Source organism: Acanthochromis polyacanthus, chromosome 22 (assembly GCF_021347895.1).
Source record: "Acanthochromis polyacanthus isolate Apoly-LR-REF ecotype Palm Island chromosome 22, KAUST_Apoly_ChrSc, whole genome shotgun sequence".
Taxonomy (NCBI): Eukaryota; Metazoa; Chordata; class Actinopteri; family Pomacentridae; genus Acanthochromis; species Acanthochromis polyacanthus.
In genome coordinates, this window is record NC_067134.1 from 10,979,018 (window position 1) to 11,004,626 (window position 25,609).

General features: G+C 35.1%; 1 protein-coding gene across 1 annotated transcript in view; it reads left to right on the forward strand.

Moving 5' to 3' along the window:
• The first annotated feature begins 13,501 nt into the window (after nucleotides 1-13,501).
• The window catches only part of sh3bp4a (SH3-domain binding protein 4a), a 44,637-nt gene continuing 32,529 nt past the window's right edge, over nucleotides 13,502-25,609 (forward strand). Inside the window, exon 1 of the mRNA XM_022210435.2 lies at nucleotides 13,502-13,746. The gene's annotated coding sequence lies outside the window, so the exon portion shown is untranslated. The remainder of the gene's footprint in view (nucleotides 13,747-25,609) is intronic.

Sequence of the window (25,609 nt, forward strand, 5' to 3'; positions counted from 1 at the left end):
CTGCAAAAACTCAAAATCTTACCCAGACTTTTTGTCTTATTTTTAGTCAGAATGTCTCATCCCACTTGATTTAAGATAAATTCACTTCACAAGAGACATTTCAGCAAGATGGAGGGACTTGTTTTAAGACAAAGCATCTTCAATATCTTGTTCAATCAAACAATCTTGGAATGATCTCGTTTTAACCCTCATGTCGTCCTGAAAATGTAGGAAAAAAAAGATGTAATTTCACAATGAAACTTCTGATGTCCACATTTTCAACATTTTTGGGAAATCTTTGAACATTTTTTTGGTGGAACAAAATAAATATTTTAAAAAAATTTTCTTTAAGAGCATTCAGAAAAAAATCAACCAAAATCCAGCGAACTTCGCTGGATTTTGATTGATTTTTTTCTGAATGCTCTTAAAGAAAATATTAGAAGTTTTACTAATATATATGTAATCACTTCAGAGATTTTTTTGGAAGATTTTTATTAATTTTTTGAAAATATTTACAATTTTGATATATTTTTTTAACTTTTATTTCTTGCCAAATTTGGCGATTTTTATGTTTAAATAAAACTTTTAAGGGACACTTTTAAGGAATTTTCTTCCTGAAGATTTTGCTTTTTTTTTTTTTTTTTTTTTTTTAAATTTGGGGAATTTTTTGCTAAATTTTTTGGATGTTTTTCAGACAATGAAACAATATTTTTTGGTGCTGGAAATGAGGACAACAGGCGGGTTAAGACACCTAAGCTTGACAGTCCTGGTAAAATGCAGCTTAAAATAAGTTTTCCCAGCTAATTTTAAGCTCTCAATTGTCTAAATATCATATCTTATTTCAAGAAATCTTACCAAGCCATTTTTCACTTGTTCTATTGCCAGATTTTTTCACTTATTTCAAGGTAAAAGTTCCTTGAAATAAGTTTGTTTTCCCCTTGTTTTGAGAGGGGCATTTTTTCCAGTGTGATATCTCTAATTTCTACTAAGATGTTGTGCTTGTCTTCAGAGACTATTTTTTGGGTTGTGTTGCTCGATCTTTCTCTTCAGAATATCTCAAATTTGTTGCACTGGATTCAAGTCAGGTGACGTTCTTGTCTAGGTCGTAGTTTTCACTTCATTCTTGTGTGGAAACCTTTTTGGATGGTTCTCTTGCTGGATTCTTCCTCTTCTTCAAGCTTCTGCAGACTGGAAGTCATGTAGTCAGCCAACACTTTGATATATCCTCATGGTGCTTCTATAAATATCACTTTTTGCCCCATACAATCCTCCGTATTTCACTGTCAGGACTATGCATTCACTGTGGTAGTCCTGGGAGGTTCACCGCAATCATCCTGGATTCCATCTGAGCCGAACTTCATCTTGGTCTAAAGAATGTCCTCTCAGCATTCATCCAGTATCTTTTCATGTTCTTTAGGAAGTTACATCTTGCCATTTTTAGCTTTAGAACAAGAAGTGTTTATTTTCTTGTCCTCTGTCCATAGAGGTTGATGTTTTTCACACCATGAGCTTCACAGAAGCGCAGATTTCATTGATAGCTCTTGAGTAGCTCACTATTCGCGGAGACATTTAAGGAGGACGACCACTGTAACCTTGATTAGTGGTACCATGGCTCCTTCCATACCTCCTGATTACTGCTTCGACTGTGTTTTTAGTTGGTTGCTGATCTTCTTGTGTCTTTCACCATCTTTGTAAAGTCACACCGTGAGATTTTTTTTAGTTCCCCTGGCAATTCTTTCCATGTGGAGCCAACACTAAGGAAATTCTGCTGTTGTGGAACCATGTTCATGCTGTGGGCTCAGCTTTGTTTCAGTGATCACAGGTAGTTGTATTAAGTTTGCTCTTTGGAGCCTAGTGTAGTTTTTTCCGATTGTTCGTAGCAGTAAATGCTAATGTTGTCTGCTGTATCTTTTGATTTTGGATTGTTGCTTGGTCAATACAAGATAGCTTGAGTTAGCATTAGCTGCAACCTTTGACAACCCAATATTGATAAAGTCAAAAGATCCCACAGTTGGCTCGGACAAACAAGAAAATCCGAATCCTGTCACTCCCACAGAAACCTCGGTAAATCTGTCAAAAAGGAGCATGAGAGCTGCTCCATCTTAAATGGCTATTCATAAGGTGATTCTATCTGTTTTACGGGAATCATTCATAATGAATATTGAGCCTCAGTTTGAACCAAATGATCCGACCCTTTCAATAACGGCCATCCCTCGTCTTCATCTTCCAAGATGAATCCGTATCATTTGAAGCTGTTGCCAAAATACTCTCCGTTTATGTGGGGGGAAAACGTCATTACCCTCTGCTGATCGTCCCGTATCTCCACAGCGTCCTTGAGCCAAACTTCAAATCCCCTCCTGCTCGCTCTCTTTGTAAGTTGCTTTGGATAAGAGCAACAGAAGACGTAAAAAGTGCTTGATGCAGGGGATCCAGGCGGTGAAATGGTAATCATTAAGTAACCGGGGATTTTAGGGATTTACGGATTTAAAGGCCGCCCTTCTGAGAGTAGCATCATTTGGTTTCATCGTGTCGACAGATCGGGCCGCTCTGTATTTCAAATTGCAGATGGAGGGCTCAGTTTGGATCAGGAGCATGAATAAAACGTTTAAAAAAAGACAAAATACCCTGAAAGCATGAGTTATTATGGCTAAAAAGGTACGGATATTAATTTGTTTAATAAAACTGGCCATTGTCCAAACCTGCAGAGGACTCTTGAAGTGATTTATGGCGGGCTTAAATGCAAATTCATCATCGGGAATTAGCGCTAAGTCCTAAAAATGCTGCCTAAGTGCAGGAGAGTCTGCACATTTCAGGTGTGTGTTTGTGTGCATGCGTTCGCCCGAAGATACAGCGCTCTAATCTGTGGCCTTTTCCCGCCGCTGCGACCGAGGAAGTGATGAATAAGTAATTTCCCGTGAACAGGTTGTGCAGCCTCGAGTGTGGCGTGGTCGTAAATGAACAGATGGAGGCCAGAGAGAGAGGAGTGGGCTGGGGATGACAGGAGAGGAGGGAAAATAATAAAGAAACAGTTCAGTCTGAAGATGAAATGCCTTGTTCTCGCTGCAACAGTAAGGAAAAAAAGATGATTTCTTGCAGTTTTATTCTGCTGTGCATTCACAAGGCTTCACTTAAGGTCCAACAATTCACTTTCTCCACCTTCAAAATGGCATTTTGGCCACGTTTTATAGCCAAAACTGTCAAATAGATCATAGATTTATTAAAATGTACGTCAGTTTGTCACTTCTGTTCATGTTCAGCCTCCGTTTTACATTAATTCTCATGTAAATCAGCTTCCAACTTGTAAATAACACACTTTGTTTACCCGTCCATCTGCCCCAATATCCTCCCTATTTGGTTCTGCAATGGTTTAACGATGAACTACCTCCTCCTTTGTTTTTGATAGCAAAAACTCAGCCTTTATGAGGAATTCTGAACACAAATGCTCTGATTTTCACCCGAGAACTTACGTTTTCCTTCTGAGGTTGTAGTTTCCTTCATAAATTTGGAAAAGTCTTATTCTGCATCTGAATTTGCTCCTGAAAAACTCCTGAAAAACTCTACAATAAAGGAGTTTCCGTTGCTTGCTTACAGATGTATGTTAAAGTGCAGCAGCTCATAGATTTGAATGGAAATAGAAGTTAAACTGAGTTTTCTATTAATATTAAAAGGAGCATTTGTTTATTAATGTACTCGTCAAGTAGAAAATATGTTGATTTTGTGACTTCATGTATGTTTTTTCATCATAATGTTCCATCTTGCAGTGCAGTTGAGACTTGTGGAGACTACGGAAAGATCTCGGTTTGGTTTAAGGTTGTTGCTAGAGGTACGGACCCGTACCCGTAGCCTGTGGACTACGGATACGGCACTTGCCATTTGCCAATCAGATACGCGAGATCTGGTCACGTGACTCCCGGTAGACGCTAGCTGTCCGGACCCGTAGCATCGGTACGACAGGTACGGACCCTAAACCTGACCTTAACACTAACCCTAACCTTAACCTTTGCTTACCTTTCAACAGTTTGCAGTGGTTAGCAGCTTCTTGACTCGCGAGACTCGCGTACGGGTCCGTATCTGTCTGGCAAATGGAAAGTGCCGTATCCGTAGGCTGTGGGCTACGGATACGGACCCGTATCCGTAGACACTACCTTGGTTTAAAACAGGGGAAAAAAATAGTTACATTTGTATTTTTTTCTCTTCTAGTCAAGTCTAAAGCGTTTTGTACATGTAAATTATGTAGCATTAAATGGGAAAACTGGTTAGTTGTATACAGAAACACAATTTGTAGGAGCATTAGCTTTTTTTTATCTTATCCATTATAAATTTAAAGATAAATCAGTCTCTACTTATGATTTTAACAGCATTAAACAATACAAAACCTCAGTTCCAATTAAATGAATTGCTTTTATCAAAGTCAAAGAAGTAGCTTTGTTCTTGCTCTCCTCTGAGCATTTCGAACAGATTTTACACCATGAGTTACCAAGAATTTATGATTTTGCTATTTTCAGTATATTTCTCATGCATTAATGTAGATTTTTTTGGGACTTTTTTCTATATTCACATGAAATCTATTCCAGGATTACAACAGCTCTGGTTGTCGGGGAACAGGTCCTCCTCAATTGAAGCTCTTGAGCTGTTTTTTTCTGCTATTTTCAGCTCTTCTTTGCCTCATTTTTCAGGAATTCCTGCATTTGCATTCAGGTCGCATCTGAAATTCACCAAATTCCCGTTGTTCCTTCCCAGAACCAACCTGGCTGACAAGCGAACGCTCGCTCATTCTGATGCAAAGCGAGCTGCGCTGATAGCGAAGCTCCTTGATAATGTGGTGAATAGAAAGCTCCTTTTCACATCCCACAGTTCCCATTCATCCCAGCTGAATAGACGCGTCCAGTCCGGTCTGGGCCTCGAATAAGAGCTGAACTACGGGGCAGCAACGGTCCAACAGAAAACATTTACCTCTTTAAACGACGCTCTCAGGAGCTGCTTCCTCAAATGAAAACGCATGAAGAGTCTTTAAAGGTCTTGAAGTTTTCTTGATGCAAATTGTCCTTGTAAATGCAATATTTTAAACTTCAGTCGGAAGCATGACATCGAAGCTGCTTTTATTGTTTCTGAAGATGGAAGATGATTTAGTTTCATGTTGCAGACGTGCTTGAGAAGGTGAAGTTCAAGTTCAGGGGTTTGCTGTTGGAATTTGGTCAAATCTCTCCTGACCTTCTATCTGACCTACATGTCAAAGTGTTCACTTAATCTGAGAAAAATACGATGCAGACACTCACCGTGAATGTAGTTTTGTGCCACCTTTATCGCCAGCGTTTCACCGTTTTATTTTACTGTTGTTTACAATACATTGTGTTTTTTAAAAAAAACAACATAAAAATGAGTGTCAATTATATTAAAATTAAAAAGCTGTTAAAGTAATGACAAAAATCTCTGAAATAATTAGATTTTAGCTGATTTAATTATAGTGAAACAGTGCAAAAATATTACCTTTAGTTTTGGTCTGTTTTTGTTTGCGGCTAACATGTACATTAATATTTATATTTCCTGGGATTTAGCTAGATATCTGTAATGATGTAATAACAAAACACTGAAAATCAATAAAAAAAGTAAAAAATTCTAAAAATAAAATTGATTTAAAATTGTTTAAAAAACATAAATTTTACAGTACTAATAAAAGAATGACATCTGTAAATGAATGAATAAAATCTGACTAATATTTGCAGAAAATGGAAAAAAGTGTTTTACTGTAACATTTTAAAACTGGTAGTCCACCAAAAACAATTTCAAATATTTTTTTGATGATTTAAATACACTGAAATGTAGTATAATTTTATTTTTGAATGTTGGAAATTAATCAGTTACCATTTTTAAAAACACAGATTTTTACATTTTTGACCTGTTTTCTTAAAGTTAACATGTTAATAATAATCTGTAAAAGAAATAAAAAAAAATCTGTAAAGCAACTAAAAATTCTTCCGAAATATTTTTTGCAAGAAAATCTTTTTTTTTTTTTTTTTTACAGTTTTCCCCCACAGTAGATGCCAGAATAATGCAAGAAAAATCTGTAAAATAATTAGATTTGAGCTGATTTAAATACAATAAATCAGTGTAATTTTATAGTCACACATTAAAAAAAGAAATACAGTTAAAACAGTGAAACAGAAATTTTACAGTGCAATGAAGAAAATCTGTATATGTACAAACTAATAACTAAATAGATATTTATAGTGTAACTAAACACCATAAATCAGTTTTTCCAGAGAAAAATGTACAAAAATACCAACGAAAAAATGTTAATACTGTTAAAAAAAAAACCCTGAAATTTACAGTGCTCAAAAATCTGTAAAATAAATGAATTAAAAAAGTTTAAAAATAATCTGGCAACAATATTGGCAAAAAAATTAAAAGCTGGTGTTATACAGTATCATTTTAAACTCGTAGTGCAGTGAAAATAATGGCAGATTTTTTGTTGATTTAAGTGCAATAAAATGAAGTATAATTTCATGTTAAAATGTTGGGAAACAATAAATTACCATTTGTTATAAAAACACAGATTCACATGTTAATAATCTGTAAAAGACAAAAAAAAAATCAGTAAAATACACACTGGAACATTTTTCAGTGTAAGAAGAAACAAATCTTCACATAAAAGAAGCTGGAAACTCATAATATTTGACATTTTCCTTTGATTAATGGCTTTAAATGCTGAATAAACAGATGGGAATTTAATCCACCTTCATTTTTTAATATTCAAAATGACAAAGAAAAGCAGACCAGAAAACAGAATCTGCTTTTTTTAGACTAATGCTGCTTTAGATGATGTGAATTCATGATTAATTTCGATGTTTTGGAGTAAAGACAGAAAAAAAAAAAAAAAAACCTAAACAAAGGCAGACTTGAATAATTCATTGTGCAGAGAATCATTCAGATTGGGTCTTTTTTCTTTAATGTGATTCTTCGTGTGGAATAAATGAAACTTCAGCCGCTTTGATGGAGCTGCTCCTGCTGCTCTCGACCCTGAAAGTGTTTGAGGAATCCTCCAGAGGAAGTTCAGCTCACACATCCATCACGGACAGAGGAGGACAATGGGATAAATCTCACGGCTTTGTGTCGCTGCTGCAGCGTCCGTCAGACGGAGACGCTTCCAACAATCCTGAATCTGAACCGGATGAGCTCCTGAACAGAAAACGGGCTGAAGGTGGAGAGTTTTTCCTGCTTGATGTTCGCGTCTCTGGAGACTTTTCACAAACACGACAAGCTTACAGACAGAAGAGGACGCGTTTCAGTTCATTTGCTGTGATTAATTAGGGCGATGCATTTTAATTTCAGCTGTGAAATCAACTTTTCTGCTCTGTTTTTGCTCTAATTAGCTGCATGTGCTGCTGCCTTTAAAAGCTCTGTGAGACTGAAAACCAACAGGATGCTCGTCATGCTTTAAAAAAAATGCAGTTAAAGCTGTTTAAAAAATCACTGAAAAAATAATAAATAAATTTTAAGTGAGAAATCCTGTAACATACAAAACTGTGAAAATAAAAATACATTTTTTAAAATAATTATATTTCTTTAGCTCATTTAAATATAGTACGATATTGTGAAAGAATAAATTTAAATTTTTAAAAATAGAGATTTTTGATGTTGACATTGCTTTAATTTTTAAACACTTTAAAAAAAAGCTTAGATAAATGGTTGTATTTATATAGCGCTTTTATCCAAAGCGCTTTACAAGATACATCACATTCACCCATTCATACACTGATGGTGGAAGCTGCCATGTAAGGCGCTAACCACAACCCATCAGGAACAATTAGGGGGTTGGTGTCTTGCTCAGGAACACCTCGACATGAGCACGACGGGCCGAGGATCGAACCGACAACCTTCCAGTTACAAGACGGCCACTCTACCCACTGAGCCATAGACATTTTATTTCTTCAAAATAAGTGAATTTCTGTGAAATATTATGTTTGCTAATTAAATACAGTAAAAGTGTACAGTCAAATAGTGTAAATGAAGTATTTACTTCTTGTAAAAAATACAGATTTTTGATGGGATCGTTGTTTACATTGTTAGCCTGTATTTACAGTGCAATATTAAAGAGATAATAATAATAATAAATATCAGGCAGCAAGAACAGCAGAAAATATGTTTAAAAACTGGTGAAATACTGTACATTTAAAAAAAAGTGAAAATAATGTAAAAAAAATCGAAAAAATACTACTAGTGTTTTTAGCAAATTTAAATACATTAACAGTGTCATTTTATAGTTGTGAAAACCAATTTTCCTATTTAAAAAATATCTATCTATTCATCTATAGATACAGTTTTTTAAAAAAGGGGATTTTACAGTCAAATTTTTTTCAAAGGATGGCCTGTTTTTTTTTTATGTTACTACACAGATGAAACGCCTTTGGAGACGGCTTATGGTAGAGAAATGAACATTCAATACACCAGCAACAGCTCTGGTTGACATTCCTGCTGTCAGCATGCTAATTGCACGCTCCCTCAAATCTTGCCACATCTGTGGCATTGTGCTGTGTGATAAAACTGCACCTTTCAGAGCAGTGGTTCTCAACCCTGTTCCTCAGGACCCCATGTCCTGCATGTTTTAGATCAGGGGTGTCAAACTCAGTTCCTGGAGGGCCACTATCCTGCATGTTTTAGATGTTTCCCTCTTCCAACACACCTGATTCAAATGATCAGCTTATCATCAAGCTCAGCAGAAGCCTGATAACGAGCCTGATCATTTGAATCAGCTGTGTTGGAAGAGGGAAACATCTAAAACATTCAGGATAGTGGCCTTCCAGGAACGGATCTTGACACCCCTGTTTTAGATGCTTCCCTGCTCCAACACACCTGACTCAAATGATCAGCTCGTTATCAGGCTTCTGCAGAGGCTTGATAACGAGCTGATCATTTGAATCAGGTGTGTTGGAGCAGGGAAGCATCTAAAACATGCAGGACATGGGGTCCTGAGGAACAGGGTTGAGAACCACTGTTTCAGAGTGTCCTTTTATTGTGGGCAGTCTAAGGCACACCTGTGCACTAATCATGGTGTCTAATCAGCATCTTGATAAGGCACAGCTGTGAGGTGGGATGGATTATCTCAGCAAAGGAGAAGTGCTCACTATCACAGATTTGTAAAGAATATTTGAAAGAAATGGTGATATTGTGTATGTGGAAAACGTTTTAGATCTTTGAGTTCATCGCATAAAAAATGGGAGCAAAAACAAAAGTGTTTATATTTTTGTTGAGTGTATAAAAATGAATGTTGAATTTTAAATTTTTTTTGTGTTTTTACTTGTTATAATCTGTAATTTACCAAAAGAGGGTTAACGTGTAAAATGACAATGATTTACTCTATAAAATACAGAATAAAACTTCATATTTTAAAGTGCGAACAGAAATCGACAGCACATTTTCACATTTGAAAAGTTAGATTGAAGAAATCTTGATGAAAGTTTTAAACAGTCAACTCATCAATTACAGAACTGTTTCAGATAGAAAAGAAAGTCAGAAGGCATGTCCTTTAATCGATGGAAATTTAGATTTGCAGATGTTTTTTATAGTGTCTTTTTTACAGATAATATTTAAATTAATACTTTGAAAGTAAGATTTTTCTAATCATTTGTAACTCAGCAAACCAGAAAACACGTTTAGCATTTTTCTGTCCTTGATATGAATCTAATTTTTGTTGCTAGTCATCCATCAGTTAAAAAACACTGATGGTTCAGCTTTAACCTCTTTCTTTGACGGAGCTGATTAAAGTTTTCTCCGGTTCTGCTTTACATTCAAAACGATGGACGTGCTGGATTTGATCTCCTGAGCGTTGAGGTGGATTTACTGGTCAAAATGAATCCAAGCTGTCAGCTAAAGGAGAATAAAATATGTGATTTTCTGGTCTGATGTTGCGGACATCAGCTGTCAAGATCCAGGCGTAGCACAGCTCTTTAGTTAACAGGAGAAGCTTTTATTTTGACATCCAGCATGCAGATGCAGACTTTAAAGTCAGAACAGGAAGCATCAGATTTTAATACTTGAAGTTTCTTTATCCTTTTGTCTTTATCTCATACTTTTAACTGTTTATGTCATATTTTAGAAATTTTGCCTCATAAGAGTTTTGACTGTTTATCTCATTGTTTTTACTTTTTAATTCAGAATTTTGATTTGACTTCAGATCTAATACATATTTTTGAATATTTGTCATAATTTAGAAATTTTATCTCAGAATTTTTTACTTTATGTCTCATGATTCAGAATCTGCATTATCTTGAGTCTTTGTTTAGATTTGACTTGAATCCTTGTCATAATTTAGAAATATTTTCTCAGAATTTCACATTTTTATCTCAAAATTTTGAACTTTCATCTTCGAATTTAGATTTTTTTGTAATTTTGACTATTTATCTCGTCATTTTGACTTCATATGTCATGGTTTTGATTCTTTATCTGAATTTATTGACTTTCACCAATTTTGATTTGACTTTATATTTCATACATACTTTTGAATCCATGTAATTTAGAAATCTTGTCTCGTAGTTTTTATCTCATATATTTGAGGTTTCAGCTATATTTGTTTATTTTTTTTACTTTTTTTAAACAATTTGGACCTTTTATTTCATGCTTCATGACTGTTTTGATTATAGTTGGACTTTTTATCTCACAATTGTAACTTTTTATCTCATAATACTCACTTTGTAGATCCATAATGTGGCTCTTTTGAAGGTAAAACGATCCTCCAAAACTATTTAATCCTCTGATGGAAACACAAGGAAGTGAAATATTTTATTCTGTGTCTACATGTCATTACCTCCTCCTCGTTTTTAGACGCTTTTTCTTCTTCTCACCTTTTTGTTTCCGGAACAACTTGACAGCAGTTTTATCCAGCAGAGAAAAGAGAACAAATCAGTGTCAGATTAAGGTTAAAGCTCTGTTACAGTCATGGTTTTTTTTAAAACTTCTGCAGCCTTTTAATGCTCCTTTTAAACCGTCATCATGTCGTCATCAGGTGTTCTTTCATCCAACTCTGACGGTTAAAGGTTTTTGCTGCCAGCAGATCTTTTTTCTGACAAAAGACAGGAGAATAATTGGATTTTTTTTCATGCGTTTTATTTTGGAGGCACCCAGACCACAGCAGCCACGGAGGATTTTATCTCGCTGACGGTGTTTAATCACCAAACTCTCAGTGAACCGGAGCTCATTAGCAGAAACCGTCCAGCTGCATTTACCTTCAGCTTTATTTATGAAGACCACTCACTCCAGGGACGCTTTTATTGTGGCGGTCTGATGTTCACATCCTCTGTTTGTAGAAAAAAAAAAATCACATCCAGGTTGTTTGTTCAGAGTGTGTGCTGCAGCTGTAAAGTTTGATTTGATTTCAGTTAATGGAGGTTTAACGGACGTTCTGCTTCTTGTTTTTGTCTAATAAAGGAAGTTAAATGTAATTAGAGAGCAGCTTCACCATTATTTTTATGCAGGTTCAATCTCATTCTGACTTTAGCCGGGTTTTATTTGTCTTTTTAGCTCTTCAATTCTAACTCTTCATCTCCTAATTTTCACCTTCTGAGTCCGAATTTTAAATTTTTGTCACAATTTAGTATTTTCTTATTGTGTTTTTTCTTCTTAATTAAAGAATTTGTCTTTTTACCTCATAGCTTTGACTCTTTATCTCATGTTTTACGGTTTTGTCCTCCACAATTCTGACTTTCTGTTCCAACATTTTGACACTCTGTCTCATAAATGTGATATTCCATCTTACAATTTTAGTTTTGATCTTGAAATTTTGAGTTTCTTTCCACAATTTTGACTTTTTACCTCAAAAGTGTGGCTTTTAAAAAAAATCTCACAATTATCATCTCATCTGGTCATTTTTTTCACTTTTTAAAAAACTTTTTTCTCATAATTCTGACTTTTTACTTCTTAGTTTAAATTTTTTTAAAATTATCTCATAATTTTGACTTGTATGAAGATAATTTCAGCATTTATTACATTATTTATGACCATATGATCATTTTAGCTTGAAATTTCAGTCATAATCTTCTTATCATTTGATTTTTTCTCATTTGTTGCTTTTAATCCACTTTTTTAAAATTTCCTGTATTAGTTTGGGGGTTATTCTACATATTTCTGAGTTTTTATCTCATATTTTTTACTTTCTACCTCATGCTGTTGGCTGTTTCTTGTGAGAATTTTGACTTTTCTATCTCATAATTTTACTTCTTATCTCCTCCTTTGGACTTTTCACTTCATACTTTTTGTTTTTATCTCATAATTTTAACTATTTTATCACTTTCTTCTTCTTTTTTTGCTTAATTTCAGTCATAATCTTCTCATCATTTTGATTTTTTTTCTCAAATTTATTACTTTTAATGATTTTCTTTTTTACATTTTATCTACAAATTGGAGCAAATCTACATATTTTTGAGTTTTTGTCTCAATATTTTTACTTTCTATCTCATATTTTTGGCTTTTAATCTCATACTTTGGACTTTCATTATTTTGACAATTTATCTGATAATTTTAGCTTTTTTTCACTCATAACTGTAATCTTCATCTTTTCATTTTAATGTATTTTCATGATTATCACTTTTAAACTAATTTTTACATTTTATCGACAAAGTTGAGCTTTTTAATCGACATATTCTTGAGCTTTTATCTCATACGTTTTGTTTCTATCTCATACTGTTGACTTTTTATCTCATAATTTTGACTTTTCCGTCTCCTAATTTGACCTCTTATCTCATACTTTGGACTTTCCTGATCATACTTTTTTTTGTTTTTATCTCATAATTTTGATTTTGAATGGGAAGTTTTTCTCTCAATTTCTCATCATTTAGAATTTTTTCTTGATTCTTTTAATCCATTTTTTACTTACAAATTTGTGCTTTTTAACCTCATATTTTTGAGTTTTTATCTCACACCTTTTACTTTCTGTCTCATATTTTTGACTGTTTATCAGTTAATTTTGGTATTTAGATTATAATTTGATCTGTTTTTCTCATAATTTCAATCTTCTCATCTTGAATTTTTTTCTGAGAATTGTTATTTTTAATTCAATTTTTTACTTTTTATCTACAAATTTGACTTTTTTTTAAGCATATCTCATGCTTTTCACTTCTCATCCCATACTTTGGACTTTATAGGTTGTTCTTTTTTACTTTTTGTCTCATAATTTTGACTTTTCTGTCTCATAATTTTACTTCTTATCTCATGCTTTGGACTTTTCATGTCATACTTTTTACTTTTTTTGCATCATTTTAATTTTGTCTCTTAATTTCTAGTTACAAGGTCAAAATTTTGTGTGTATTGTGTTTGTTTTTGTGAAAGTGTCTTAAATAGACTCATTAAATCATGTAAAAATCAATCATTTATGTTCTTTTTTGTGAGACTCAGAGGTCATCTTTGGAGTAGAGGATGTATAAAGCAGAGAATGGAGTATTTTCAATAATAAAAGTATTTCTACACACATTTACTGTATATACTGTGTAGTCCCGTGTTGTCTCCGCCCCTCCCGGTGACGCCGCCTCCTCCCTTCCAGCAGCGGCTTCATTCCTCCGGCAGACCGGAGCAGAGACGGACGGTCCGATCTCCGGAGCGTCGCTTCTTCTTTCCCCATTAAAAAAAATATTTTAAAAGAAACAACCTGTCAGAGTCGAAACAAACTCACATTTTCTCTTTTTTCCCCCTTTTTCTTTTTGCACCTGAAGGACAAATGACGCAAGAAAACCCGAGAGAAAGAGGAAGAAGATGAAGCGTCTCTTCATCAGCCAGCCGGAGGTGAGTTCACTTTACGGCCAATTTTACACTTAACTCCTCTGATTTATTTTTGACAACTTTTCAATCACGCGTGTTTGTTGTTAATTTAACAGAGCAATATGTGGAGATAAATTCGGCTTCACTTGCTTGAGAAATATATTTATTTTCCTTCAGATATCCGCTACTAAAACGACTCCGTGCTGTTTTCCAGAGAGTTTTTTTAAATTGCATTTATTGCACATGATGACTTTATTTAGTGTTTCATGTAAATTTAATTCATCAAGATGATATATTCTGTTGGGTGATATTTCTGAAGTGTTCAAATATTCATTATGTCTCGTGTTTAGTTTACAATACAGTGGCATTAAAGCTGTATTAGCAGCAGCAAATGATAAGCTGACAATTAGCGTGTATTGTCCCTCGTGCACGCGCGGCCGTGCGCGCCTCCTCAGCCTGCCAATAAGGTCATCTGATAAGCTGAAAATCCTGCTTCTCTCTGTGTGTTCTCCACTGGGGAAACACTTCATCCTCCTCTTCTTTCTTTCTGTTTCCTTTTTATTCCTGCATTTATTTACCTTCTTCCTCCTCCACCTCTTCATCTCCTTGGATCCTCCTCTTCCTCTTCTTCTGGACAGCTTTTCTTTTGCTCAAACATGGAAAAGTGCAACATAGGTGGACTTGTGCCCTTCTTTCTACTCATTACGTTGAGCATATTGCATATTCATATAAAAAAAAGTGGTCGTCTATTCTGCAGCATCATCATCTCATCTTCTTCTTTATCCTTTTTTCCTCATTTCTTCTTCCCTTTTATTTAAAGAAATCCACCTCTATCCACCTCCTTCAATCATTTTTTCCTTTTCTTCCTCCTCTTTCTTATTTTCTTCCATTCAAATTCAAGCCAAACCTGCATGAAACCAGTAAAATTGTTCAAGAAATTTGACACATCTTCACATAATTTGGATTTATCACGTTGATAACTCCTTTCAGCCTGTTTTATTTCATTATTTGACTGTTTATCTGATAGTTTTAGTATTTATTTCATTATTTCAACTATTTATCTGATAATTGTAATGTTTGTTTCATTATTTTTGACTATTTATCTGATAATTTAAGGTTTATTTTAGTTCATAATTACTTTTTTCTCATAATTTCAGAATTTATTTCAGTATTTTGACTATTTGTCTGATAATTTTAGATTTTATGTCATTATTTTGACTATTTATCTGATAAGATTAGTTTTTAGTTCATTTTTTGATTTTTTTTCTCATAATTTTAGTCTTAATCTTCTCATTTGAATTTATTCTCTTAATTGTTACTTTTAAGCAAATGTTTGACATTTTACCTGCAAATTTGAGCTTTTTAATCGACAATTTTAGTTTTTTTTCCCCTTCATAATTGTTACTTTTAATATATATTTTTTACATTTCACCTGCAGATTTGGAGATAATCTACATATTTTGGAGTTTTTATCTCATAGCTTAGACTTTTCTATCTCATATTATTACTTCTTATCTCATGCTTTAGTTTTTATCTCAGAATTTTGACTTCATATGGGATAATTTAAATTTATATTTATTATTTGAATCGTTTTCCACATAATTCAGTCTTAATCTTCTCATCATTTTAATTTATTTTCATATTTATTACTTTTAATCAGTTTTTTCACACTTTATCAACAAATTTGAGCTTTTTAATCCACATATTTTTGAGTTTTATCTCATACCTATGACTTTCTATTTCATATTTTTTGCTTTGCATCTCATGCTGTTGACGTTTCTGTCTCATAATTTTACTTTTCATCTCTTACTTTCGACTTTTCAGTTCATACTTTTCAGTTTTTATCTTATAATTGACACTTTTATGGAATAATTTTTTGAATTTATTTCATCATTTCCCCAATCATTTTAGTTTTCAGTTCATAATTAGATTTCTTTCCTCATAATTTTAGTCTTAATCTTCTCATTTTTTCTCATAATTTTAGTCTTAATCTTCTCATCTTCTCATTTTTTCCTCATAATTTTAGTCTTAATCTTATCTTCTCATTTTTTCTCATAATTTTAGTCTTAATCTTCTCATCTTCTCATTTTTTCTCATAATTTCAATCTTAATCTTCTCATCTTCTCATTTTTTTCCTCATAATTTTAGTCTTAATCTCATCTTCTCAATTTTTTTCTCATAATTTTAGTCTTAATCTTCTCGTCTTCTCAATTTTTTCTCATAATTTTAGTCTTAATCTTCTCATCTTATCAATTTTTTCTCATAATTGTTACCTTTACTCTTACTTTTGACATTTTACCGACAAATTTAGGGCTAATCTACATATTTTTGAGTTTTTATTTCACACCTTTTCCTTTTCATCTCATATTTCTTGCTTTTTATCTCAGAATTTTGACTTTTTGTCTCTTAATGTGGACTTTCAAGTCATTCTTTCCAGTTGTTATCTCATGATTTTTACTTCATACGGGGTAACTTTAGTATTGATCATAATCAGCAACCTTATGTTGACTGACAAAAACTCTCCGTCCGTCCGTCCGTCCGTCCGTCCATCCATCCATCCATCCATCTTCTTTATTTTGTTTCATTCAAACCCAAACCTTCATCGGTCGTTAAAATTGTAAAAGAAATTTGACACATTTTCACAAATTTTGGATTTATAACTCCTCCCAGACAGGTTTTTGGCATGTCCTTTGTCTGCTAATGCCTTCTTAAGTGCTACTTGGCTGTTTTTTTCCTGCTGAAAATCAAGACTTTGGAGGTAAATTACTGCACTGGAAACACTTAATGCTGAAAATGCGACTTTCCGCTGCCCTGAAGTCGACTCCTCCTCCTCCTTCTTCTTCTTCTTCTTCTTCTTCTTCTTCTTGTTCTTAAACTGCTGGAGAATCTCCTTGGTGGTGGAGGTGGCAGTGACTGAAAGTGAGCACTTAGCGGGTTCATTTACCTGGAAATTCGTCCTGAGGGGAGAGAGCGGTGGCTGTAATATTTTCCGGATGAATTTCCCGGCCGATGAGCGGTGGCGTTGGGCGCAGAGCGGATTAATGCTCTTGACCGCGCGCCAAGAGGAAGGCTTTTTATTTATTAGTCGCTGCTGCAGGTCGGAGCGACGCTATACTTCAGGAACTTTTTACATCTGGAGCAGGAATGTTGCTCAGTCAACTCCTCTGCACACATATTTGTCTAAAAGTCAACTTCACAATTTGAATTTTTCTCATCAGTGCTGCTTTTAATGTCACTTTTTACATTTGACCTACAAATTTGGCCTTTATAATATCATATTTTTGAGTTTTTATCTCCTAATTTTACTTTTTCATCATACTTTACTACATTTCAAGTCACACTTTTTTGCTTTAATCTGATAATTTGGAAATTTTATGTCATAAATCTAGTTTTTAGTTAATTATTTTGGCATTTAATTTGATCATTTTAATTTTAAGTTCATTATTTGATCCCCCCACACACATAATTTAAGTCTTAATCTCCTCATCATTATAAATTTTTTCTCATAATTGTTGTTTTTAATCTCATTTTTGACTTTTCATCTGCAGATTTTGGCTTTTTAATCTGATATTGTTGACTTTCTATCTCATACTGTTGGCTTTTTAATCACATCTTTTTTTTTCTATCTCGCACTTTGCACGTTTCAGGTCTTACTTTATAGCTTTTATCTCACAGTTAGATTTTTTTCTCATAATTTCTGTCTTATTCTTCTCATCATTTCACATTTTTCTCATAATTGTGATTTTCACCTATTTTTTTTTTTTTTTTTTACATTTCACCCACATATTTGGGCTTTTTAATCTCTTATTTTTTTTTACTTTTCTATCTCATAATTTTACTTTTTATCTAATAATTTTCATTTTGTATGGGGTAAATGCATTTTTATTGTATTATTTTGACTATTTAACTGATCATTTAATCTCAATCTTATCATCATTTAAAATTCCGACTTTTTATCGAGTTTTTTTTTTACATTTTACATACAAATTTGGACTGTGTGGTCTCATATTTTTGAGTTTTTCTCTCATACCTTTTACTGCTATCTCATAGTAGCAGCCTTCTATCTTTTAATTTTGATCTGTTTGTCTGACAAAAAGATTATTACTCAAAAAAGATTAATTGCAGTTGATTTGCATCTTGTGTGAAACAACAAAGGATGTTTTACTGTAGTAGAATTGCAGCTTTTGTACACATAGAATCCAATTGATTTGTATTTATGTCTCAACATTTCAGCTCTTTTTGACATTGCTGCCTAAAAAACTGCCACTAATGTCGTCCAAAACTATATTATAGAAATGAAATGTAGATTTACACCTCTTGGATCTCTAAGAAACAGTAAAACAAACCTGTTTTGTTTGTGCCACCTCAAAATTCTACACATTTCTGTGTTTTTTCTACCCTAAGCATGTTAATAATAAATGCATGATAGACTGTAACATCCATCTATTAAAGAGTGCTTTCCATAGTTGCTCTGTGGAAACACGGCCAGAAAAAGTCCTTGAATTTTTGTCATGTGATTGTTGGTCACAGCTGCTTCCTTTGTGGCTCTTTGATAGCGGCAAGAAGCGCAGAATTTTTAGTTTTTCACAGAATCTGCTGCAAACTTTTTAATTTTGACAAATATCCAGATGACACATGTAGAATCAAGACATTTTGATGAAATATCTTGATTTCAAGCGCAAATTTGTTGATGATGCATTCAAGGACTGTCGGAAAGTTGAAAATCTGAGCCTTTCTTTCAATTTTCTACAGTTTCTGTCTCCGATAAATGGTCAATTTTAGGCTTTTTTTAAAAGATAGCATGCCTTTTAAGCTTTTTGGCGAATTTTGGAGTTGAGAAAGCGGTCTTTCTTGTTTGCTGAGTTTTGAGTAGGATTACATTACTTATCTTCAGAATAGATGGATATTTGTTTGTTTTTTTGATGTTGAAACATTTGCTAAAGTATAAACAGAAACAAAAGCACTATGAAGCACAATTATTGACCACAAAATTGGGAAAAATGTAACGAAAGCATCCATGAAACATGATAAGGTTCAAACTCAAGCTTTCGTCCCTGAAACTCGCCGTTTTCTTCGACTCCTCGTTTACCTGAATCTCCGTGCTGGAGCTGTAAAGTTAGCATGAACCCCGTCAGCCACCTTCATGGAAACATGCCAGCAGCAGCATCATTAAACTGCTGAACAATTAACTGAACTCCACTGAAATAAAAGGTGACGCTGCTAATTAGAGGCCGCCGTCATTTTTAATTTCATCTGGCAGCGAGCAAACTCTCAAGGACATCCTTTACCTCGAGCAGCTGTCCGTCGCCTCCTCCGTTGCCCCCTTGGCCACATCGCAGGTGTAAACAACCGTCCTGCTCCCGGTGCATGCTGGGAGCAGAGCTGCAGGCCGGACTCAGACTTCCAGAGGTCAGCGCTGAATTAAACTCCTGCAGGACGGATGAAAGAAGCGACCTTTAGTGCAGCGTGGAGCCAAGTGAAGCAGCTTTTCGATGTTCTTCAGGGTTTTTTCAGAAGGAACACCTTCAAGAAGTCAGATTTTGTAGGTTTTGTCTCTCAAACTGATGCACATTTGTTGAATGCTGTCTTAATTGAAACAGCGCCATTGATTTTACTACTTCAATACTTGAATTTATGACCCATAGCACACATTAACTCAGTACATAATTTCTTCTATTACAAAATGCAAGCATTTTCTTAGCTCCTGTCACATTTTTTGAGCTCATTTTACCGCTGTAATATAAGTTTTTACACCTGTGTGCAAACAGCAGAACTATAACTAGACATTTAGAGAACTAAGAAACATGTTCTGTCCAGCATGATGCAGTTATGACGTCATAAAGCATATATTTTTTGTGACTAAATCTGGAATCATCATTGTTAGCATTTTTCCAGATGCACATGGATGTTACTAACACTACATACTGAGAATATTTTTGCTTTTTGTTGGTGTCTTTGAAGTAACATTTTGATGCTTTTCAGAGTTTGTTTCGAAGAAACGCCTTCAAGAAATCAGATTTAGGAGCTTCTATGTTTGTGTTTACCGTCAAATTGATGCATGTTGGTTGAAAGACCGTCTTAGCTAGGAAACAGTCACAGATTTTACTACTTTAATACTTGAATTTATGACCTGTAGCACACAATGAATCAGCACACTGGTCCTCGACTTACATCGGAGTTTCGTTCTTACGGCGCAACGTAAGTCGATTTTCGCTGTAAGTTGGAACTCTGGCAAAAATGTAAACAAAACCGTTACGTGCGTCACGGTATCGATCAGTTCTTTGGCAAAGTCATGAATGCGAATGACTTTGATGCACGTATGAATCAATTTAGAAGAAGATAACAGAATATGTTGCACTGTACAGGACATGGCTTTCCTTTTCTTCTAAGCACTGCCATCAGAAGAGTCCGACTTAAGCTTGGGAGCCATGATGAAGGACAAAAAGTTCGCAAAAGTAGCACCATCAAAGTGGTGTACAACCAGCGAATGTAAAAAAGGCGTCTTTTAGCACCGCATGACGACGTATTCATCCACTCTGCTCCCCCACTAGTTCCACATAATCAGTTCTAATGAAACGCTGTAGGTCGAGGACGCCGTAAACCGAGGACCCCTGTTAATAGTTTCTATTACAAAATGAAAGCTTTTTTTTTTGCTCCTGTCACATTTTTTTGAGCTCATTTTTCTCACTGTGATATAAATTTCTACACCTGAATGCAAACAGCACAACCATGACTGGATGTAAAGGAAACCAAAGAATGTCTTCTGTACAGCATGATGCAGTTATAATGTCGTAAATCATCACAAACGACAAGAAAAAGATTACATTTTTCATGACTAAATCTGGAATCAACATGTTAAGCAGTTTTCCAGATGAACACAGATGTTACCAACATTACATACTGTGGTTATTTTACTTTTTTTGAGTTTTCGAAGCAGCTTTTTGATGTTTTTCAGGGTTTATTCAGAAGAAACACCTTCAAGCAGTCAGATTTTGGAGGTTTTATGTCAATCTGATTCACATTCAGATTTCCAAGCCCATAAAGGTGTTTTCATTTTGTTTTATTGAACCGATAGTGAAGAATCGTGACTGAGGGAGCTCTCTTTGGTTTGCTCGATCTCGATTTACGAGACGTTTGATCTGGGATTACTTCCTGTTTGAATCCTTATGCGAGAAATTCAGATTGGATTCAAATTTCAGCCACTCCTGGTTAAGTTGAGGGTTTTGTTTTCCACCCGGCAGATTGTCTCAGCCTCCATCCTGTAATCTGCTCATTTTAAACCGCTGTGATGGAGAAATGATAAAGCCAGTGCTAGCATATGGCTGCTGGAGATGGTTATTACAGCAGCATTCATCCTGGGATTAGGATCGGCTGACTCTCGGCTAATTAAACTTTCGACTCCCCGACGCACTCCGACTCAGATATGAATGCTTTCCCTGTTTCCAGTTGTGAGAAAGGCACAGGCCCTCCAGCAGTTTGCTGCCGAGTCCCTGAAAGCTGCTTTTCCAGCGTTTCTTCTCCCTCTGTAGTGGAAATTTCTCTGCCAGCGTGAGGTGAAACAAAACTTGCTCAGTATCTTTGTGATGTAAAGAATCCTCTCCTGTTTTCTCAGAAGGTCACTCGGTGTGTTCTTATAGCTGCTCGTGACATTAAATCCTGGATGTTTTCTCAAAGTTTCATCTTCCAGGAGGCTGCAGGACTCCAGCTCTGCTCTGAGCTCCTGCTGCTTTTCCAGTCGCATCTTCCAAAGCCGTTTCCTCCCGTCACAGCCATCCCCGCCTCCCGCTGAACCAAGCAGGGATCTCCTCGGTGTTATATCAAAGCAGGCGACGGTGTCTTTGTCTGCCGGTGTGTTATTGATCGCAGCTTTGCTCCTGCTGCCCGCTGAGTGCTCATTTTCCAGGAGGTTTTATCGATACGCTGGCCGACGAGGAGGAGGGAAGGTGCAGGAAAATGAAATGTCACCTCGCAGGAGTTTGACCGGAGCCATTAAACAAGAAGCCACCACTTCCTCCCAGAGAACTCCACGGCGCCACTTAACCTCCAGAGAGGAAGCTTCCAGCATATTTCACTTCTGAGGAGTGTTTTAGAAACGCAGGCAAGGCAAGTTAGAGCAGGAAAGTAAGACGACGAGCAAATGAAGTGGAAGGAATGAACCAAAAATGTGCAGGGAGATTTGATTATTTGAAAGAATTTGCGATCACGGTTGGAGATTAAAGACTTGTGACTTCAACAGGTAGATTTCTGCTGCTGATTTTGTCACATTTTTGCTCACTATGGGCTCATTTTTCACTAAAATCTAAAGTCCTGCAGCTCTGTGGAAACAGAACAACCACGAAGAAGGGCAGAAAACTCAGAAATGTCTTCTGTGCTCTGCGGAAAAGTTATAAATCTGAATACGTTATCAAAGAAAATGACAAAAAATGAAGTTCTTTGAATATTTGTTGCACAAAAAGTGCAAAATCTTGGGGAAAAAAACTATTATTTAAGGCTCTGTAAAGCATAGATATGTCTTTATTTACAATTTTGCACATCAACTCTACATAGATGACTTGCTCCTCTATATTATTATTTTATTGCTCTTTACATACTATAAACATTTACTTTTTTATATTGCTTGCATTTTTGATTTGTTTGCGTCTTGGTCTCCTCTCTGCTCAGCCTGCAGTTCAAGTAACAAAAAGAAAAATCCCTGAATTTTTGCCAGGTGGCTTTTGGTCGCAGCTCAGTCTCTAATGACTTCATAGTTTTGTTGAAAAGTGCAGAATTTTTAGTTTTTTACAGAATCTGGACAACACAAATGGTTTATTTTTTGGAGATTTTTTAAAATTAAGACATAGAATGAGCAAATTGTGATTAAACACCCTGATTTTCAGCTTGGATTTGGTTGTTTTTACCAAGAAAACGTGTTCTTAAACATGGAAATGTAGCTTTTTACTGTGATAAATTGTGAATTTTTGGCATTCAGAGGGTTAAACAGCTAATGAAGACTTTAGGTTGACATCCAGTGTCCTCGCAAATAAGAATTGCAGGATAATGACGGCAAATGTAGTTAGAGATTTTGTCATGTGACTCTTGGTTGCAGCCGCGTCATGAACGGCTTCAGGGATTTTTTGATATTCCAGAAAACTTCCTGTCGTGTTTGGTCGTTTTAGTTTTCTGTCACTTTGCACAGCCTTGATGCTGCTTTACGACACTTTTATGTAGAAATTCTGATTCAGCTGCAGATGCTAAACGCTTCAATCCAACACAAAGCTTCCCAAAAACACAAGTTTACTCTTTTAATTAGTCTAATTTAACGAGCTCTCACAGGAACGTCCCAACACTTCTGTGCAGCAGCATTCAGAGCTGCAGGACTCTGAATAATGCATGATACATTTCCGTGTGTTTTTCTCAGTTTTGACTGGAAACTGCTCTATTAAAAGCCTATAACTTGCGTGAATGAAAGTCCTTCAGTTCACACATTGGAGCTCTAATGGCGATCATCGGGGAAAGGCGTTTTCATGGCGTCTTTTGCCCTCTGCGAAGCTTTAATCAGATTAAAATGGCATCATTAGCGTGCAAATGTTCCCACCGCTGCCGCCGCATCCCGCAGGAATCGTAAAGTCTCTCGGGACGCTTTGCTGCAAAACAATTTCTTGCCGCCTCTCTAATCAGATTACAGTCCGCTGCTGACTGCGTGTTTTCGTCCACAAATTGAATCACAGCTCAATTCTGACAAGGAAATTGGTAACTTGCTTGATACGATCTGAGATGTAAACACCAGGAAAAAAAACAAAAACAAGTGTGGCTGCAGCCTTCAGTTTCTGTGGGCAGAAAAGAGAGAATAAATAGAATTCTACAAGATTGTGTACGCTATGTGGTCAAAAAAATGCAGACAAATACCTGATATTACAAACACAACATTGAATTTTTCCCACTTTGATGTGGCAGAACTGCACTCTCTTGTCCTCCATCACCTTTAAAATGATTTTTTTTCCTGCATTTCTGACTAAACTACAGTAGCCTCTAAGCTAAATGCTAACAAGCTCATCTCAATGCACTTTAAATTTAAAAAACTGCGAAACTAGCTACAAATACCTACAAAATAAAGACATTTTTGGTTCATTTAGATACGATAAATTTGCAATTTTACCGTTAAACACTGGCAAAGAACAAATTACCATGTGCAAAAATTGCATTTTTTGAATTCAACATTTATTTATTTTATTCTGTGATTTTTTTCACTTGATATTATCTGCAATTTAACAAAATAAAGAAAAAACTAACAATTGAAAAGACATTAGTCTTTAATATGCATACTTTTTCTTTCAAATATTGGAAATATCTTTGCAATAATGAGATTTTTTGCAGATTTAAAGCTCCAATTTTAGAATTAAACATTGTAAAAGAACATATATTCCATGTGGACATTATGGGACATTTTCACCTCTTGTCGTGGTTGTTTTCACTTTTATTATTTTTTCCAGTGTTTTTACTTCATATTATCTGTAATTTAACAAAACGTAGAAAACTAACAGTTAAGAAGACATATTTACCGTTTTTCACACCTTAATATGCATACTTTTTCTTTCAAATATTGGAAATATCTTTGAAATAATGAGATTTTTTTGCTGATTTAAAATTGTAGTTTTACAGTTAAACACTGCAAAAGAACAGATACTTCATGCAGACATCATGTTGAATTTTTGCTTGTTTTTGTGGTTGCTTTTTAATGTTTAATGTCTAAATTAATGTTTTCTTTCAGTGTTTTTACTTGATATGATCTGTAATTTAACAAAACAGAGAAAACTTGTAAAACAGCAGTTAAGATGATAAATTTACCATTTTTTACTCCTTAATATATGTGCTTTTTCTTTCAAATAATGGCATATATCTGTAAAATATTGGTATTTTTTGCTGATTCAAATACAGCACAGGAAAGCAACTTTAACTTTATGGTGAAGTGAGCCAGATTTTTGGTTTTCTCTTTTAATGATTGTTTGAATTAATCTTATTATGATTCGATATGGTGATTTTAACCTCAGACTTGGTTAAGTTTCCCGACAAAACCAAAAGTCACACTTCATAAGTTGAAGGATTGTCAGAAAGTTGAACATCTGATGATATTTTTTTTTTTTTACAGTTTCTGGCTCTAAAAATATGCACAACTTTGGCCATTTAAAAACAAAAAGATAGCTTGTCTTTCAAAAATGCCAGCAGGTTTTTGGATTCTGGGGGTTTGTGCCAACTGCAGGCCGTCATCCATTAAAGGCATTATGGAGGATGTTTTTTTTGTTGTTTAATTTGTCTGATTCACATAAAATGAATATACTGACCTTTAATGGACTTGTATGTATGGTTTCTAAAAAAATAACTGTGGACATGGCAGGACCTGAAAAACATCAGCCAATCAACGCGCTCGGACCGAGGCGTTTGGTTTGCTCCCTTTCCTGTCAATCAAAAATCTTCCGGCTCAGGCCTAGTTACGTAGATTACGTACGCCTTGGACTTACGTGTTTTGTGTATGTGTTGCTTTGGTATAGCTTCGTAGTTAGCTGGCGACTTGTTTTGCTCATCTTTTTTTTACATAATGGCAGATAAAGATCAGGGGGACTCAGCCGTAAAAGACAACTTCACGAGCGCTACGCAAATTTCTGGAGGGGGGCGTTTCTTCGTAAATGTTAAGAGGGGGAGGTTAGAGGGGGTGAGGGAGAGGTTGTATGTGCGCATGCTATGTTCAAAGTCGTAGGAAATTAAATCTTCTCTAATGCCTTTAAACTTCAGAGTTGGACTGATCTAAAACAGCTCCCCAGAAAACATGAGCAACCGCTAACAGCCATAGTTTTAGCATTAATTATTCTATTGGAACATATAGATGAAAAATGAAGGTGTTTAGAGGGATGTA